Raw genomic sequence first — 20,265 nt, 5'->3', positions numbered from 1 at the left:
CTATTTATGATGCTTCCAGACATGTATGCAGATTTCCTTTCTAGACAGAAATTGCACTCAGGATTTTTAAGCAGAAATATTTCTTCCAGATCTGAATACTAAGGTTGTATGCTTCAACCTGGAGAAAGCTTCTAAAAGTTATCATGACTGGGAAATGTATAGCCATGAACCAAAAACAGAGAAATATCCTGCCTTATTTTTTAGAGTAAGTTTAGACAAATCCGTTGTCTTGGGCATGTTCAATGTCTTTCTGTAAAGTTTATCTGTGAGCAGCAGAAGTGAGAGGAGAACCAATGAGCTGAAAGATAACCCCATCAATCTGCTTCCTCCGTCTTTGCTTCAGCGCCTTGTACAGGAAATCTAATGCTGTGTCAAGTTCCAGAGAACAGTTTCTTCTCTTCCAAGTTACTAATCAGACTAAAACACATCCAGTAAGAGAAGGCTAGGAGGAAAGAAGCCCCTGCCACTGCTGGACTAAGAGGAACCAGCACGGAGAAGTCGACAGGAGGGAACCTCGTCATGCTCACAGCGGCTCCTCTACCTGTCAGGAGGAAAAGTACTGAGTGAAGGGCAGAAAACAAAACAGAAATGCTCTGCCCTTGCAGAACTCACAACCTAGGGCTACTCTTGATGTTGACCGTCTTCTTCGTCTTCTTCCTGGCGGGTGAGTCTGGGTTCTCTTCGGAAGAATGACTGACGAAAGACCTGTCCTAGCTCCTCTGGAGTTTTCCTTGCCTTTCGTGTGGGACAGTGCAAGCCAATTGTAGCCATAGATGTAGAACATTATCCACAGATTTATTTGACTTCATCATCTTTAGTTTCTGTTTTCTCTTGCTTATTTTACCCTATTCTTCCACAGTATGTGCTTTTGTATGAATTGCCTTACTGCCTCTTTCTTATCCCCCCACCCTTCTTTTTTGGACAAAACAGGCTAAATTAAAACATACTAATAGCAATCAAAGTTGTCTGGATTCTCTTTATCTTCTTTGCCTCGTTAGAAAAAAATTAAATAATTATCCCATTTAAGTCCACATTGTTGATAGTGTAGATTAGGAAAGTTTATTGCTTTCTATTGCTTTTTATGACTAGGTACTTTTAAAATATAATGTATGCATGCAGTTTTGCCCTGTGATGTGTGTCTGTATTTTTCTTGAAGGTGCGTGGGCTGTAGGAGACACTTTCTGAATTAGAGGACACACTCCTTATCTTAGGTTCCTGTAGGAGTTGAAGAGAATGTGGGGGCTACTGTGGGGGTGTCCTGTTTCACTACAGAGGGTTGTTAGGAGTCGATGTGGGAGGGAGTTTGCAGGTTTCACTTTTAGTAGATGGAACAGCTGCAAGGGAACAATGTAGTTACTTTTAAATTTTATAAATTTGATAATTCAAAGAGAAAAGGTATTTTTTTTCCTCATTTGAATGACTGTCAAATAATTTTTGTCTATCTTCCAGCAAAAAAAGAAATATCACAGGTAAATCTTACTCGTGAGTGCATATAAAATGACCATCCTCGACTACTGTACCTTTCTGAGCATTTTCACATACTTTTTCTCTTTTAATCTGCACAGTAACCTGTAAAGCAGGCATGGAAAATATCATTTTACAAAGATAGAAACTGAGGCTTAGAGAGGTGAAATGATTTGTTCAAGGCTAGAACCACTAGTATATGTTCACGCTCAGTTAGTAAGTCAGAGAACACCAGGAAACATTTGAGAGAGTGATTTTCTTCAGTGTTTAACCCTTGTGCTACTCTCTGCATCTCACTGTACCACTGTCCAAAAACCACTGAAAAAGGCGAAGCCAATAATTTGTTATAAACTTAGTATGGACTGTTATTCACTATAAAATAGTGATCTGAATCTTTTGATAGTTGGAATCTTGTTTTAGAAAGCTATTCTAGAAGCCTGCTCAGTGCCCAACTTGGTCAGGGGAAGCCAGATAGTCAAGGAACTATATATGTTGATTCAGACTATTACTTTTGGGAAAGGGAAAAGCATAATGTGATGAAAAGATAATAATTTAAAATTTAAACATTGAAAGGTGTGAAATTTAAAACTGTTTCTGTGTATAGCTAGGAGATATTACAAATGTCAAATCTCTGAAGTTTATTTTTGTATCATTATAAAGTTGTCAAAATGTTTAGGCATCAAGATATTTAAAAACCCAGTTATGTGCAATGATTTGGCATGATAAATTCACCAAAAAATGGTTTAGGAGAGTGAGAAGAAAACCACTGGGGTCACGGCTTCATGTCTCTCTTACTGTTACTGCTTATTACGGATACTGCCTACTAGAAGCAAATCACTACGCCCATGACACATTCACCAAGGAGCAAGAGAGATCTTGGCTTCAAGTTAACCATGCTTAACTCTTTACTTTTGTCTACTTATTTGCTTATAACTTCAAGCAATGTGGAGGTTAGTAGACAAGATTTAATAACAAAATACCTGAGGGTAAAACTAAAGGTAATTGTTGTTGTCCACCCCAAAACCAAGTTCCAAACCTTGAATCTGGTCCTCCTCCCTTCCGCTCCTCATATTCTCTGCTGCTTCTTCCTCTTTTTAGTCCTGTTGTCTTCTAGATTTCTTTTGGTATGTGTTCAAATTTTATTTTCCCATTTCAGTTAAAACCATTGCACCTTTAACAAAAGTTGCCGTTTTTACCAAAATGAGTTGCTGAATAGGAACCCTCACTTATTTTATTTTATTTTATTTTATTTATTTTTGGCAGATAATTTTTATTAATTTAACATTATCTCCCACTAGAGGGCAAGCAGGGAACAGAAGTAGATAAAAATTAAGATAGCTATGGGATAGTTTGAGCAGAATTGCAAAAGATGGAGAAAGAGATTAAGAGCAGTTGTGAAAAAAAGAAAGTTGTCTTTCTTTAATTTCAGCCCTTTTTTTTTAGTTGTGATAGTTGTGAATTTACATATTATAATATTTTATAGGTGTATTTTCCTATAAATATTTATGTTAAAGCAATTACTAAATGCATTGGAAGTCCTTATTAAGAGCATGGAGTATATTCGAAGCTGAGATGAAGTCATTGGGGAAGATTTTTAAAATCAGTACATCTTGAAATTGTCTTTGAACCCAGGAACAATCTGGAGAAAGTTGAAATGATGGTGGGTTGCCTTGCTGAAGGCTTCCTGGAGAAGGGTCTTGAGTTGGGCCTTGAATGATAGGTTTGGCAAAGTCAGTAACTTTGTAAAAGGTGGAATGATTTTAACTGGAGCAGGAAAATATAATTTGAACATACACCCCAAATCTAGAAGATGGAAGGGGTAAAAGGAGGAAGAAGTGGTCTCAGATAAGAGGAGTGGAGGAAGGGGGACCAGGTATGATGTTGGAAACTTGATTCTGGGATGGATGATTGAAATTATCTTTTGTCTCCCCCTCAGGTATTTTCTCATTAAATCTTGTCTACTAACAAGAAAGGCAGAGAAAGAAATTGGGAGGGGGAACATGTAATGTGAACAAAAGCAAGGGAGTTCAGGGGAGAAAGAAGTCCAGTTTGATGGCACAGATATTGTGTGCTGCATGATAAGAGAAAGGCTGGATTTCAGGTGTCTTTGGTAACTGAGTAGAGGAATCTGACAATTGTGCAATAGACAATGAGGAGTCATCTATTGTTTTGTGAACAGGAAAGTAATGTAATAAGGTGATATTCTGGGAGAATAGTATAGCAGCAGAATCCCATTGAATGCTGGTTGCACTAAGTAAAAGATGGATTTGGAAGCAGGAGTGGAAAGATTCTACCTCCATGTTCTTATTTAGAAAGTTTCATGATCCACATTGTTGGCTGAGAAAGGAGTTTGTAGAGGAAGATATTCAATTCAGTTTAGGGAGGGAGAACACTGGAGAGGGAAATTCCCATATGTACTTGGAAATATAGCAAAATCCAGGATTTGTGAGCAATTTATGAAGAGGATAATCCCACAAAGAGACTACCCATCAAAATAAACATAACAGAATAAGCACTGGAAATTTCCAGGTTTGGTCCTAGGAGCCTAACTATCTCTTTCCTCTCTGTAACAGAGGGCAGGATCTAAGAAGAGATAGGAAGGGACACTTATGAGCTATGAATTGTGTGGATAACCTTAAATAGGAGGAAAGAAACTTTGCTAAAATCGAAGAATGAGTTGAGAAGTTAGGTTCAGGAGGGCTCGTAGGTTAAGAATGGCAATAAGGAGAAGTGAGAAAATTACAGTGTTCATTGTAAATAAACTGCTTCCCAATAAAGTTTTGAATATTCCAATTAATGGTGCTCACTAATAAAATCAAACAGACGTCAGGTGGTTTTATGCTGAATCTAAAATATTGGTCTGTACAGTGACTAAAATATAAAAGTCAATAATATATTTTTGCCTCTTTTCCCTTAACACCTTTGACATGCTTTTGCCAACTTCTGACTGGGATTAGGGAGCAGATCTGTGTTTGTGAAATAATTTTGGAATGGAGTAATGCCGATACTGCTACCAATAGCCATTACTTTTAAAACAATTACAATAATAACAATGATAAATATCACATATTCATGTAACTCACATAGTAGTCACACTCACAATTAGCTCATTTTTTTTTCTTCCACATATCATTCAGGCATCAACAGTAAGAAAACAATTTCCAGTTTTTCCTAGATAGAATTTGTGTGCCTTGCATATCTGAAAACCTAGACCCCATTCTGAGAACAAAATCTCTTTTGTGTTTGAGGGAAGCAATATAGAAGAGTCCCTGGATTGAAGGAGGACTGGAAGTTTTTCCATTTCTAAAGAAATAATTTTCTTCAAAAACCTCTAGTACTTTGAGTTACTGATGATGTTGCAGGTTATCAGACAGATGTAGTTTTGTGTGCAGAATATTTACTGGCAGTGGGAGAAATCATCCTGCATTCTCAACCAGCAATCACCCACTCCTAACCCTTCAGGGAGCTCTCCGGATAAAATGGCCTTAGAGAGTCCCTGCACTGTCAAATTGGCTGACCCTTTTACCTTAGTCTCAGTCACTCATTGGATGAGGACTGTCCAAGGAAAGGTCCAACTTTGGGCAGAGTAACTGAGGCAGATTGCTGAAGATGCTGGAGATGGAATGCTGTCTGTTGGTGGTGCTCCAGTAACAGTTGCAGAGACTTTCCTTGAAGGAGATCCCAGGGCATGTCCACATCCACCATAGTTGTGGTTTCCAGTACTCTTCATTCCTTCTTGATTTTCCCAGTTTCTGTCTAGTATTATTTCCCTTTAGCTTGAAAATTTTCTTTTGTCATTTCTAGAAGTGTAAGTTTTCTGGTAAAGAGTTCTTTTAGTTTTCTTTGATATGAAAAAGTATTTGCTTTCATTCTTGAAGCATATTTTGGCTGGATGGAGAATTTGAGGCTGACATTTTTTTTCTTTCAGTACCTTAAAAATGTTTTACTATCTTGAATTAGAAGTCAGTTGGCCCCACACATAGTTTTCCTGAATATAATGTGTTATTTTTTCTGACTGCTTTCAACATTTTTCTCTCTATTATATTCAGCAATTATAACATGCCTATTTTATGCAGCTATTTTCATTTTTAAGGAATTGCTTAGCCTCTTTAGATAGTAATTTCCTCATTTCTGTAATGAAAGATATGCACAATGCTATTAAGAAGTATAGAGTTAGTTTACAGACAGGAAGAACTTTAGAAATCCTTAAATAAAATTCTTTCATTTTATATGCAGGTAAATAAAGCCCAGGCATGTTTGAGGAATTGAATTGTTAATTATATCTATCACTTAACTTTATAGTGGATAAGCTGAGATTGAACACCTCTTTAGTACCAAAAATAGAGGGGAAAGAGATGCGGCAAGTGGGTTTGGGAAAATCTAGGACATTTTGATGAGGTGCACTTGAAATGACAGCAAGATTTCAGGAGGAATAGCAGCTAAAGGTTTGTGATTCTTATGCAGGAAAAATAAGTTACAGCTAAAATGTGCGTCATTTATACTGTCGGCCAATAAATAAAGGAGTGTCAGTTATGTGTTAGTCACTGTGCTTCATGCTGGGGATACTTGGTCAAGGGAGATGTAGATCCTATTTTCATGGAGCTTAGAATCTGGTAGGGAAGGTAGAGATTAAATACATTGTTGCAAATAAATAAGAAAAAGTGTGAAAGGGAAAATATCAGCTTATGTAGAAACATGTCACTGGTAAGTTTGATCTGGTCTAAGGTTTAGGAAGCTTCCCTGAGAAAGATGTTTAAAATGAAGACAAACAGAAAGAGCTAGATAGAGTTGTGAGATGAGCATTCCAAGCAGGTCAAACAGCCTGCATGAAGCACCAAGGAAGCTAAGCCATGACCACAGTGGTAGAAATAAGGAGATAGGTGTGGAAAGGTTAAGTTGAAGTTCTGGGGGTTAGGGAGAAGGACGACGGAAGATGCAAAGAGAAAGGAACAGGTGGGACTTTGGGGAAATACCCTCACATGCATACCTGAGGAAAATAGAGCTTGCAGAGAAGATATGGGAATAAGCTGTGAAGACAGGGAAGGATACAGAAAGAGGGAAACATATAAGTGTCATGGAGGAGGAGAAAGTGGTTAATTGTTGATGCCTTCTCTAAGCATTCATAAGTGGATTTGGGAGTAGCATTGAATTGGGAATACATGTGTAATAGTAAACCATGTGTTGTTTCAAAGAGGTTGAGGCAAGAAGTTTTCGAAGGCAAATAGAGGGGGATTATAATGTATTTTGAAACAATAATTCTTGGCTGTGAGGACCAGTAACAGGGGCGGGGGCAGTCTAAGAATAAAGGCAGTTGTTGGGCAGATATCCTTGCAGAAGTATTCCCTGTATAAGATTATAATAGCCTTTACACCATTGTTTATAATAGCTCTTATCAGACATAAATATGGGATTTCCTCCTTCATAACCTTCTGGTTCTATTTATTTTATTCTGGTTTTAAAAATTAAGCCTTAATACAAACAACCTTGTTTTAATTCAAACAACTTTTATGGTATCAAAATCTGCCAAGCAGAACATAATGCTGCAGAGTAGCAAAAAGTTTAACTCTCAAATGCTGGCGACCTTCGAAATTGCATTTTGAGTAGAAAGTGTGGGAGCAGCCGATTGCTGCTATTGTGGAGGGAATGTGTGGGAAGGAACTTGAGGCTGTGGGCACAGACTTCTCATTCTGGAAGTTAGGTAGCAAAGAAAGGGGAAACGATTGTAGCTGAAAGGGGAAAGCAACATCTAATTTTTTTTTTTTTTCTGTCAACACAGGGGAAACCTGGGTGTGCTTGAAGGAAATTATTTGAGAAAATTCAGTGACTCAGTAAAAGTGTATTTCCAATCTGTATGTGTTCATGTAATTTTAAGGTGGTTAGTGATTTTTATTTTTTTCTTGACATTTTCTTACTTTACCATGAAAGGCTCCTTTCTTCTAAAGAGTTATCCATTATGTACTAAGGGAATAGTTGATTACACAATCCATTTTGGGGTATTGACAATTTTTTGAAAAAAATGTCCAACTGGTAAATATTTGTAGATTCCAAATAATGAAATCTAGTTATTTTTAGTCTCCAAGAAAAATCATTCCCTCTATTCTTAATTGACTCCCTCCTAAATGTTCCCCAGGGTTTGTTCTAAGCCAGTAATTTTAAGATAGTTGCCGGACAGAATCTCCTACAGAGCCCAAAATATTAGAGATCCAGGGTGCTATCTCAAACCTACGTACTCAGACTTTTCTAGGGTCTAGGCAAGTAGACTTCATGAATCTTTGCAGGTGATTCTGATGGGAGCCAGAATTAGAAGCACTGTCCTAGGTTTTCTTAGCTTGATTTTTATTTTTATTTTTTTGCTCAAACTATCCCTGCCATCCTGTTCACCTCCTGATTGATCCATCAATCAATGTGGACTTTTTTTTAAAAAAATATCCCTAGTTGGTAGGCTCCTAAGAGCTGGGAGCTTGCCTTATGGATTCTGTCAGGCCCTATTTGACACTGAGTAGCTACTCCCATGTTTGTTAACCTAAACTTCCTGAAAATGTCTCCTTCTTAATCTTTTTGTTCCTTTCAGGGATGAAATACCTGTTTTTTCACAAGTAACTCTCCAAGTCTCATGACCTTCAGGACCCTTCGGGTTATTTTCCTGGTTAGACTTCTCCTTCACTCCTGAAATTCTACCTCTCCCTTTTCCTGTCTACAAACATAGTGTGCTCCCTGTTCTTAAATGCTTCCCCTGGCCTCACTGCTCCAGGCATTGTTTTATCTCTTCCAATCTCCGATGTGAACAGGTAAAGCCACTGTCCTGTTTCTCCCTCTTTCTAGGTCAGAATTCTTGAAAGACTGAGTCTACATTCGTTGACTGGATTGCCTCTGCTCGGCCCCTTTCAGTCTGGTTTCCTCCGACCTTTCTACTAAAAGTGCTCTCTTAGATCTTAAAGGTCATCAGTGACATGCTTATTACGGAATCAGACATCTCCTTAGATCTTACTTTAAGACTTTCCCCACAATTTGATCTTGATTTTTCCTGACATGAATTCTCTTACCCTGGCTTCATGGCGCTGCATTTACCATCTATTTTTCTTCGTTGTTTTTGCTAACTGCCCTGCTTCCAAGAGAACCCTGTGTATAAATGTTTTCAAAACTCTGGATTTGGTCTTTCCCCTAATTTCCACATCAGAGACAACAATTTGGCAGCCCATGGGATAGATCTGGCTGTGGATACTTTTAGTTGACTCAGGTAATATTTTTAAAAATTTGAATTAGCTGCCAATTAATAATAAAATTGGGAAAGATTTTTACCTAAAATCCATTACTTACGGTATGGGGTTGCTTGAAGATTAAGGCAAATGATGCATATGAAGTACTTTGTACTGTGTATTAATAAACATTCCAAAAATGACAACGTTATTGTTTTGTGATCTTCAATGCCTTTGCACATACTTCATTTCATAACATTTGAATAGTTCCCTCCAGATTGACTTTTTGATTAGTTTCAGTATTTTTTCTGAAATAAAAGCCATGCTGGAATTAATATTTTAGTATATATATCTTTACATATATGAATGTGCATATATATTCAATATCAATATATTCGCTGAACACATTATTCCTTGTGATTACTGATACACACTTGTACAACATCAACTAGTTTTAGGCTAGATGACAGTAAATGCCTCGAGACAAGGAAAAAAATAAAGGTATAGCAAGATGCCCTAACCAGCTGATGCAGATATTATGATTATATTGTCTTGAAAACTAGGATGAAATTTATTATTTACTAGAATTCTCTTTTGCTTTTGAAATTTTATCCATCCATTGATTATTATTCAGTTCTTTTTATTTTTTATTTTTTTATTATTCAGGTCTTGTGTTTTAGAACTTACTACTTTTCTTAACCATGTCTCATATTTTCTTTTTATGAACCATGTGACTGTTTTATTTTTATCTCTGTGGTATATCTTAAGTATTACTAGCTTAATCACCTTCAACATATTACTTCTTTAATCAGCCTATTCATATCTTTTACCCCAGTTTTCTTTCAGTTGGATTGTCTATTTCTTTTTTATTGGTTCGTGTGTTTTCTGTATCATTTTTTATCTTTTTGGTGGGGAAATTAACCTTTGTTTATCATAAATGTGAACAATTGTCCAGGTTTTTGCTTGATAGCATTATTTAATTACTTAATTTATTTTTGGTCATACAAAAGTTTTAAATTCTTTATAGAGTCAAATATCTCAATACTTTTGTTTAGAGTTTTTGTTTCATATCAGGGTTAGGCGGGTTTTCACTAAAGTAAGCAACTGTTGCAGTTTGCCTGAGACTTTTTCCTGGTTTTAGCATTGAATATCCGGCATTGCAAGAAAGTCCTTGGTCCCAGCAAAGCAAGATGTTATTCATCCTATGTCCTGTTTAAGATTAAAAAATCAAAATTACCCATTGTTTCTTTTGCTACTTTAATTTTTGACTTTTACATTTAAATCTTTATTTTATTTTATTTTGGTCTGAGGAATGAGATTTTGGTGTGTTTTTCTCTAATCACTCTGCTAAAACTTTGGATTTCCACCCAAAATTTTATTTACTGAAAATCTAATTAGGTGTTGTATGCTACTAAATTGATATATTTAAAAGTAAAAATCAGTATTATAAAGTATAAGAACATGAAATGTATGCCATTATCAGTAGTTCAAATTTTATGTAAAGTGTTAAAAATAAAAAAGTAAATGCTAATTTATGCTTATTATATTTCTTTATCTATCTTTTCTTTTTTATTAACATTACAACATATATTAGAATTTACTATATACATATATTTAAAAATAATTATAAAGTTGATACCCAGGTAATTAAGCAGTTGACTATTGCCTGTTCCTCCTGGTTGTATTCCCCTGCCTCTGCTTTAAAGCCATTATCTTTTGGGAGAATCATTCCATGCTTTTCTTTATGTTTTATCATGTGTTTATACAGTCCAAACAGTAAGATTTATTTTAATTCTTTTTGGTATTGTGCATAAATGGAATCATTGTATATATTCTTTTATGGCTTCTTTTATTCACTCAATATCATGTTTGAGATTTACCCATGTTTGAGTTTGCAATTGTAGTTCATTGATGTAAATAATTTTTATCCTAAAATTTCAAATATTTGTAAACTAGTTCTCCTCCCTGAAAAGCTCTGTTGTAAAAATAATGAACACGATTGCAAATCAGAAGTTTTGTATTTAGTATTTCAGTTGCTTTCACTTTTTGAAGCAGGAATTCATCACAATTGAAATATAAAACTATGAGGCATATGAAACGGAAAGTTTTAATTTAAAAATCATGTTGCATTTCATATTGATATAATGGCAATTTTTTCCTTTTTCATTCTCTTTCCATAGGAAAATATATTTGTCTCAGGGAAAAAAAAAAAAAAAAAAAAAGAAAATGAAAAAAGAAAAAATTCTGAAAATTTTCTACCCCTGCCCCTGGTTTTTTCTTTAAATACTAGCAGTTCCTTTAGACACACATCCTTTGCATATAATATTAGGTTCCTTTGGAATGTTCGTTTCTCCTCCTCCCCCTCCTCCTCCTCCTCCTCCTCCTCTTCCTCCTCCTCCTCCTCCTTCTTCTTCTTCTTCTTCTCATCCATTAGATCTTGTATTAGTTACCTGTTATTACATAATAAGCTTACCCTCAAATGAATATCTCACAGTGATCCAAGAGGAGAGAGAGAGAGAGAGAGAGAGAGAGAGAGAGAGAGAGAGAGAGAGAGAGAGAGAGAGAGAGAAAGGAGAACATGAGGAGGACCATAGACTTAATACAACCTAATCCCAGCACTGATGTTATATCACTTCTGCTACTTTCTCTTTGCTAGAAGTGAGTAAGTAGGTCCCGCCCGGGCTCAAGAGGAGAGAATATTACAAAGACATGAATATCAGGTGGGAGAACACTGGGAGCCATCAGAGAGGGTGCCTACCACAAATCTCAGTATCAGGATCTATAGCTTACCATCCATTTTCCATACTTTTCCTTTATTATTATTGCAATCTCACGTAATTGTGTAATTGTTTGATTAGTTAATGTCTATTCCCCTTATTAAATTAAAAGCACCTTGATAAATGGAATTGAGTGTCCAGCTATTGTAATTGATTAAATGACTTAATAAAGCTCAAGCTTCTCTCCATCAGTTCAAAAGTTTTATTAAATCTGATATGTGATATAATAAACTCAGGTACCACTCAATAAAAATTTATAGTGAGAAACTGATCATTATCTTAAAATGATATCTTAATAGTTTATCTTAGTAATCTACTTCTAAAATTTATCATAAAATTAATACCTTAGTCTTCAGTAAACTGTAATAAAGAGAAAGATTACATAGATACTTTTTCCCTATCATTACTGTTTACTACTTGGAAATAACAGCATTTGCATAAAAAAGGTCTTGTTTTCAATCACACCTGCAGGGTCTACTGATTTTAATTTTATATCAGAAATAAAATTGTACTTCGAGCTTCCTCCCCTAAAAGATATAAAGTTCCTGGACTTTCTGTCTAGCTACCATGAACTTCCACTAGTCCCCAGATGGTTCTGAGAGGACCACTGTTTTAGAATCAGAATCAGAAATATAATTAACCCATTTGGATGACAACAATCTGATTTTCAGGACCTCTGAAAAAGAGACAATTTAATTCCACAACTTCCTTTTTTAAAAATTTATTCTAATTAGTTATACATGACAGTAGAATGCAGTTTAACACATCATACATAAATGGAATATAACTTCTCATATGCCTGGTTGTACATGATGTAAAGTTACATAGGTCATGTAATCATATATGCATGTAGGGTAATAATGTCTAATTCATTCTACTATCATTCCTACCTCCATGCCCTCTCCCCTCCCTTCACTACCCTCTGTCTAGTCCAAAATACCTCTCCCCCCTCTCCCCACTTTATTGTGAATTAGCATCTGCATATCAGAGAAAACATTTGGCCTTTGGTTCTTTGGGATTGACTTATTTTGCTCAATTGAATCCATTCACAACTCCAAAATTTCTTGGGAAATACTCTTTTATCTAAGTTGCAATTACAAAATGTAGTTTATAAAATGCAGTAAAAGCATTCACTAATTAAAATATTAATTTGCTATTTTAAACTTTTTTGAGACAGGAGATTCATAGTAAGTTTCTGTAGTGTATTGACTTTACCATACTGGTGATAAGAAAAAATCATGTACTTGGTGTGACAAAATAAAAGTTGCTCTGGTAAAGTCATTTGAAATTCTAGATCTCACTCTCAAAGTCACATTCATTTTAAATGAAACTTTGACTCTAGGAGAAAAAACTATTGCTTGATTTTAATGGACTTAATACCTCCGTTTACAGTGTGTTGATATTCTACTTATTCCTTACTTATTGCATATGAATTCATTTAATTACCTAAAAAGATTCAGGAAAAAAGAAACAAAGGAAGAAGTCAACTCATATCCCTATGTTTTCCAGTCATTAAAAATGGCTTCAGACTTAATTCATAAAGGCTCTAAATTTTTAAAAATAACTTTGAAGAGTTACTGAAGTTTGCAAGAAAATAGTTTTGAAGTTTGAATCCTAGAATCATTAAACGAAGAAAGAAATAATTTTGTTTTTTTCCTCATGAAATGTCAGGACATTTTTACGGATTTCAACGTATATTTATTTGCATCCTATATTTTAGAAGTAATAAATTTATTAAGTATTAAATAGCAATAAAGATGACAAGTTGTAAAGATTGTAATAAGCAATAAGAATTAATTCTACTTAGCTTAGTATAAGTTTAGAGGCTCCAAGTATTCCTAGTCCTATAAAGAAATATCAATAAAATGTAAAAATGAAACTATTCTTTCTTGGGTTATATAGTTATGAAAGTATAGTGTCATTTTTTTTTTTTAGTCTGCAGTTTTATCAGACCTATATCTGTGTGTTGTTTGTGTTCCATCAAAGCCCTGCAAGTGAATGAAAGTGCAGGAAATATTAACTTTATTTTTGTTTCCTATCTGGAAACATTAGGAAAAAAATAAATATTAACAATGATATTAACTATTTGAGTTGGGCATAATCCATGCTCTATTTTGGTTAATAATAGTTACTGAATCAGGAGTTATTAGGAATGGTGAAATTTCAGAAATGCTATTTCTAGATTTTTTTTTTTTAGAGTAGAGAACACACTATACAGCATTTTACAATAGATGAAAACTGTTTAGCATCACAAGAAAGTCATGTGCTGTTTCTGAGAGCCCTTCCTCTCGCTGGAGGAAGCTTCACGGAGTCTGGGTTTGCACAGTCATGGCTGTGCAATGTCTGCTGCGTGGGTGGTATGTGTTTGCTGGGGCATATGACAGTGATGACTTGGGAAAGGAAACTTCTGGTGCTCGAAGTTACTAAGAGGTTTCACTAGTAGTAAAATCACAAAACAGCCTTACATCTGCAGATGGCTTACTTAAATGGAAAAGGAGTTTCTTGTTAACATTATTTTTAGTGGCGAGAGTTTTTGTTTGTATTTTGTTTCATATTTGTGTGGTTATACATTCTAATGCTCTGTGTGTTAAATCCTCATGTTTCTGACACTACTTTTAATACTGCATGTTTCAAACATGGAGTGTGAATGGAACATTGGAGTTTTATCCCAGAGCACTTTTAAACAGCCAAGTCTTAAGGGGTGGGGGTGATTTGCCCCCACACATGCAAAGCCTTTCCTATTATTGACATCCCCCACTGGAATGGTACATTTGCTTCAGTTGATGAATCTACACATTTGACACACATCATCACTACACAAAGTTCTAGTTTGTTGTTTGTTCACTCCTGGTGTTTTATATTCTGTGGGTTTGATGTTAATGACATTTTTCTACCAGTCTAATATCATATAGAGTAGTTTCACTATCCTAAAAATCTTTTTTTACTTCACCTATTCATTTTTCCCTCTCCCCTTAATCCCAGCAACTCATGATCTTATACTGTTTTCATAGTTTCACCTTTTATAGAATGCCATGTTGTTGGAATGATACAGTATGCACCCTTCTCAGACTGGATTTTTTCACTTAATAATCTGCATTTAAATTTCTTCCATGTCTTTTCATGACTTGTTATTTTATTTCTTCTAAGTAATATGTAATATTCCATTTTCTGAATGTGCCACAGTTCACTTATCCATTGACCTACTAAAGAACTTCTTGATGCTTCCAAGTTTTGACAATTAGGAATGAAGCTGCTCTCAAAGGCTGGAGTTGCTCTCTTTGCATGAGCAAGGCCCTGGGTTCATTCTCCAGTACTGCCAAACACAGAGGAGGAAGGTATGAAGCTGCTATTAATATCTGTGTGTAGGTTTTCATGTGGCCAGAACTATAAAAGTAACTTTATATCCATGTTCATATCTGTATTTTTTTTGCAATCCCTTTTCTTGTCTAACTTGCATTAGTGAGACCATCCAGTTGAAAAGCAGTGATGAAAGTGGTCATCTTTATCTTGTTCCTGATTTAGTAGGAAAGCTCTGGTTTCTCGCTATTAATTATGATGTGAACTCTAGGTTGTTTTTGCAGAAATTCTTTACGAAGTTGAGAAAATTAACCTCTATTCCTAGTTTATGGAGAGTTTTCTTTCTTTTTTTTAACTCATGAATGAGTGTTGGATTTAGTTAAGTGATTTTTCTACCTCTACTAATATGATTATGTGATTTTTCTTTTTAAGTGATGTGACAAATTACATTAATTGATTTTCGGATGTTGAAACAGTCTTGCATATGTGTGATTAATCCAACTTGGTCATGGGGTATAATCCTTTTTATATTCTTGGATTTGATCTACTAAAACTTTGTAGAGCATTTTTTTTTCATGTATGTTCATAAGCTAGTTGATAGTTTTCTTGTGATGTATTTTTCTGGTTTTTGTTTAAAGGCAATATCTGTCTCATAGAGTGAATTAGGAAACACTACCTCTGCTTATATCTTCTGAAAGAGATTGCTCAGAATTAGAATAATTTCTTCCCTAACTATCAGGCAGAATTCACCAGTGAACACTTCTGGCCCTGGTGTTTTCTGCTTTGGAAGGTTACTAATTATTGATTAATTTGTTTAATATATATAGACCTGTTATGATTGCCTATTTTTTCTTGTGTGAGTTCTGGCAGATTGTCTTTCAAGGAATTAGACTGTTTCATCCAAGTTACCAAATTCGTGGGTATAGAGTTATTTATAATGTTCTTTTCTTTTTCTTTTTTCCAATGTCCTTCTAATCTGTAGTGGTGTCCCCTCTTTCATTCATGTATTAGTACCTTGTATGCTTTCTTTTGGTTAAATAGTCTGGAAAGTGGCTTATTAATTTTATTGTTCCCTTCATGAAATAGATTCTTAATTTTGTTCTTTTTAAATTTATTTTTTATTTTTTTATTTTTATTGTAAACAAATGGGATACATGTTGTTTCTCTGTTTGTACATGGCGTAAAGGCATACCATTTGTGTAATCATAAATTTACATAGAACAATGTTGTTTGATTCATTCTGTTATTTTTTCCCTTCCCCCCACCCCTCCCACCCCTCTTTTCCCTCTATACAGTACTTCCTTCCTCCATACTTGCCCCCCTCCCTAACCCTAACTCTAACCCTAACACTAACCCTTCCCTCCCCCCCCATTATGTGTCATCCTCCACTTATTAGCGATATCATTTGTCCTTTGGCTTTTTGAGATTGGCTTATCTCACTTAGCATGATATTCTCCAATTTCATCCATTTGCCTGCAAATGCCATAATTTTATCATTCTTTATGGCTGAGTAATATTCCATTGTATATATATACCACAGTATCTTTATCCACTCATCAATTGAAGGGCATCTAGGTTGGTTCCACAGTCTGGCTATTGTGAATTGAGCAACTATGAACGTTGATGTGGCTGTATTTCTGTAGTATGCTGATTTTAAGTCCTTTGGGTATAGGCCAAGGAGTGGGATAGCTGGGTCAAATGGAGGGTCCATTCCAAATTTTCTAAGGAATCTCCACACTGCTTTCCAGAGTGGCTGCACTAATTTGCAACCCCACCAGCAATGTATGAGTGTACCTTTCTCCCCACATCCTCGCCAACACCTGTTGTTGCTCCTATTCTTGATAATTGGCATTCTAATTGGGGTGAGATGGAATCTTAGGGTGGTTTTGATTTGCATTTCTCTTACTACTAGAGATGTTGAACATTATTACATATGTTTGTTGATTGCTTGTAGATCTTCTTCTGTGAAATGTCTATTCATTTCCTTAGCCCATTTGTCGACTGGATTATTTGAATTCTTGGAGTAGAGTTTTTTGAGTTCTTTATAGATTCTGGAGATTAGTGCTCTATTTGAAGTATGATTGGCAAAGATATTCTCCCACTCTGTAGGCTCTTTCTTCACATTGCTGATAGTTTCCTTTGCTGAGAGAAAGCTTTTTAGTTTGAATCTATCCCAGTTATTGATTCTTGCTTTTATTTCTTGGGCTATGGGAGTCCTGTTAAGGAAGTCTGGTCCTAAGCCAACATGTTGAAGATCTGGACCTACTTTTTCTTCTATAAGATGCAGGGTCTCTGGTCTGATTCCGAGGTCCTTAATCCATTTTGAGTTTAGTTTCGTGTATGGTGAGAGATATGGGTTTAGTTTCATTCTGTTGCATATGGATTTCCAATTCTCCCAGCACCATTTGTTGAAGAGGCTATCTTTTCTCCATTGCATATTTTTGGCCCCTTTGTCTAGTATGAGAAAATTGTATTTATTTGGGTTTGTGTCCATGTTCTCTATTCTGTACCATTGATCTACCTTTCTATTTTGGTACCAATACCATGCCGTTTTTGTTACTATTGCTTTGTAGTAGAGTTGAAGATCTGGTATTGCAATACCCCCTGTTTCACTCTTCCTGCTAAGGATTGCTTTAGCTATTCTGGGTTTCTTATTCTTCCAGATGAATTTCATAATTGCTTGCTCTATTTCTGTAAGGTACGTCATTGGGATTTTAATTGGAATTGCATTGAATTTGTATAGCACTTTAGGTAGTATGGCCATTTTGACAATATTAATTCTTCCTATCCAAGAACATGGAAGATCTTTCCATCTTCTAAAGTGTTCTTTAATTTGTAGAGGTCTTTCACCTCTTTTGTGAGATTGATTCCCAAGTATTTTATTTTTTTCGAGGCTATTGTGAATGGGGTAGTTTTCCTAATTTCTCTCTCTGAAGATTCATCACTTATGTATAAAAATGCGTTGGATTTATGGGCATTGATCTTGTAACCTGCTACTTTACTGAAATCACTTATGAGTTCTAAGAGTTTTCTGGTGGAATTTCCAGGTTCCTCTAAATATATAATCATGTCATCAGCGAACAGGGATAGTTTGAGTTCTTCTTTTCCAATTCGTATCCTTTAATTTCTTTGGTTTGTCTAATTGCTCTGGCCAGAGTCTCAAGAACCATGTTGAATAGAAGTGGTGAAAGAGGGCATCCCTGCCTTGTTCCAGTTTTTAGGGGGAATGCTTTCAGTTTTTCACCATTTAGAATGATATTAGCCATGGGCTTAGCATAAATGGCCTTTACAATGTTAAGGAATGCTCCCACTATCCCTATTTTTTCTAGTGTTTTGAGCATGAAGGGGTGCTGTATTTTATCAAATGCTTTTTCTGCATCTATTGAAATAATCATGTGATTCTTGACTTTAAGTCTATTAATATGGTGAATTACGTTTATTGATTTCCTGATGTTGAACCAACCTTTCATCCCTGGGATGAAACCCACTTGATCATGGTGCACTATCTTTTTAATATGTTTTTGTATGGGATTTGCTAAAATTTTGTTGAGAATTTTTGCGTTGATGTTCATTAAGGATATTGGTCTGAAATTTTCTTTCCTTGATGAGTATCTGTCTGGTTTAGGTATCAGGGTGATATTGGCCTCATAGAATGAGTTTGGGAGGGTTCCCTCCTCTTCTATTTTATGGAATACTTTGAGAAGTTTTGGAATGAGCTCTTCTTTAAAGGTTTTGTAGAACTCAGCTGAGAACCCATCTGGTCCCGGACTTTTCTTTGTTGGTAGGCTTTTGATGACTTCTTCTATTTCAGTACTTGAAATTGGTCTATTTAAATTGTGTATGTCCTCCTCGTTCAGTTTAGGCAATTCATATGTCTCTAGAAACCTGTTGATGTCTTCGAAATTTTCTATTTTGTTGGAGTATAGATTTTCAAAATAGCTTTTAATTATGTTTTGTATTTCACTTATGTCTCTTGTGATATTTCCTTGTTCATTTCGAATTTTAGTGATTTGGGTTTTCTCTCGTCTTCTCTTTGTTAGTGTGGCTAAAGGTTTATCAATTTTGTTTATTTTTTTGAAGAACCAACTATTTATTTTGTCAATTTTTTGTATTGTTTCTTTTGTTTCAATTTCATTGATTTCAGCTCTGAGTTTAACTATTTCCTGTCTTCTACTACTTTTGGTGCTGTTCTGTTCTTCTTTTTCTAGGGCTTTGAGCTGTAGTATTAGGTCGTTTATTTGTTGAGTTTTACTTCTTTTATTAAATGCGCTCCATGAAATAAATTTCCCTCTAAGTACTGCTTTCATAGTGTCCCAGAGATTTTGATATGATGTTTCTTTCTTCTCATTTACCTCTAAGAATTTTTTAATTTCCTTCCTAATATCTTCTGTTATCCATTCATCATGTAATAGCATATTGTTTAATCTCCAGATGTTGGAATAATTTCTGTGTTTTACTCTTTCATTTATTTCTAACTTCAATCCATTATGATCTGATAGAATACATGATAGTGTCTCTATCTTCTTGTATTTGCTAACATTAGCTTTGTGGCATAATATATGGTCTATTTTAGAGAAGGATCCATGTGCTGCTGAGAAGAAAGTGTATTCACTCTTGGTTGGATGGTATATTCTATAAATGTCCGTTAAGTCTAAATTATTGATTGTGTTATTGAGATCTATGGTTTCTTTGTTTAATTTTTGTCTGGAAGATCTGTCCAGTGGTGAGAGAGGTGTGTTAAAATCACCTAGTATTATTGTGTTATGGTCTATTTGGTTTCTGAAATTGAGAAGGATTTGTTTGACATACATGGATGAGCCACTGTTTGGGGCATAGTTGTTTATGATTGTTATATCTTGCTGATTTATGCTTCCCTTAAGCAGTATGAAATGACCTTCTTTATCCCTTCTGACTAACTTTGGTTTGAAGTCCACATTATCGGAAATGAGGATGGATACTCCAGCTTTTTTGCTGAGTCCATGCGCATGGTATGTTTTTCCCCATCCTTTCACCTTTAGTCTATGGGTATCGTTTTCTATGAGGTGAGTCTCTTGCAGGCAACATATTGTTGGATCTTTCTTTTTAATCCAATCTGCCAGTCTATGTCTTTTGATTGATGAATTCAGGCCATTAACATTCAGGGTTATTATAGAGATATGATGTGGTTTCCCAGTCATTTGGTTCATTTTTTAAATTTTATTTATTTATTTGTTTGATACAACTTGTTTCCTCCTTTATTTGACAATTCCTTTAGGATAATTCCTCCCTTTGGTGATTTGCTTCTTTGTTTTTCATCTCTTCCTCATGGAATATTTTGCTGAGAATGTTCTGCAATGCAGGCTTTCTTTTTGTAAATTCTTTTAGCTTTTGTTTATCATGGAAGGATTTTCTTTCATTGTCAAATTTGAAGGTAAGTTTTGCTGGGTATAAGATTGTTGGTTGGCATCCATTTTCTTTCAGGGCTTGAAAAATGTTGTTCCAGGCCCTTCTAGCTTTTAGGGTCTGGATTGAAAAATCTGCTGATATCCGTA

The 20,265-nt window shown here is 35.2% G+C and overlaps 1 protein-coding gene across 1 annotated transcript in view; it reads left to right on the top strand.

Moving 5' to 3' along the window:
• The first annotated feature begins 653 nt into the window (after window positions 1-653).
• The window catches only part of CD200R1 (CD200 receptor 1), a 112,937-nt gene continuing 93,325 nt past the window's right edge, over window positions 654-20,265 (top strand). The window contains exon 1 of the mRNA XM_079155413.1: window positions 654-664. The gene's annotated coding sequence lies outside the window, so the exon portion shown is untranslated. The remainder of the gene's footprint in view (window positions 665-20,265) is intronic.

Source organism: Sciurus vulgaris (assembly GCF_902686455.1).
Source record: "Sciurus vulgaris genome assembly, chromosome: 10".
Lineage (NCBI taxonomy): Eukaryota > Metazoa > Chordata > Mammalia > Rodentia > Sciuridae > Sciurus > Sciurus vulgaris.
Note: the sequence above shows the minus strand (reverse complement) of the source record. Positions and strands in the feature narration are given on the sequence as shown.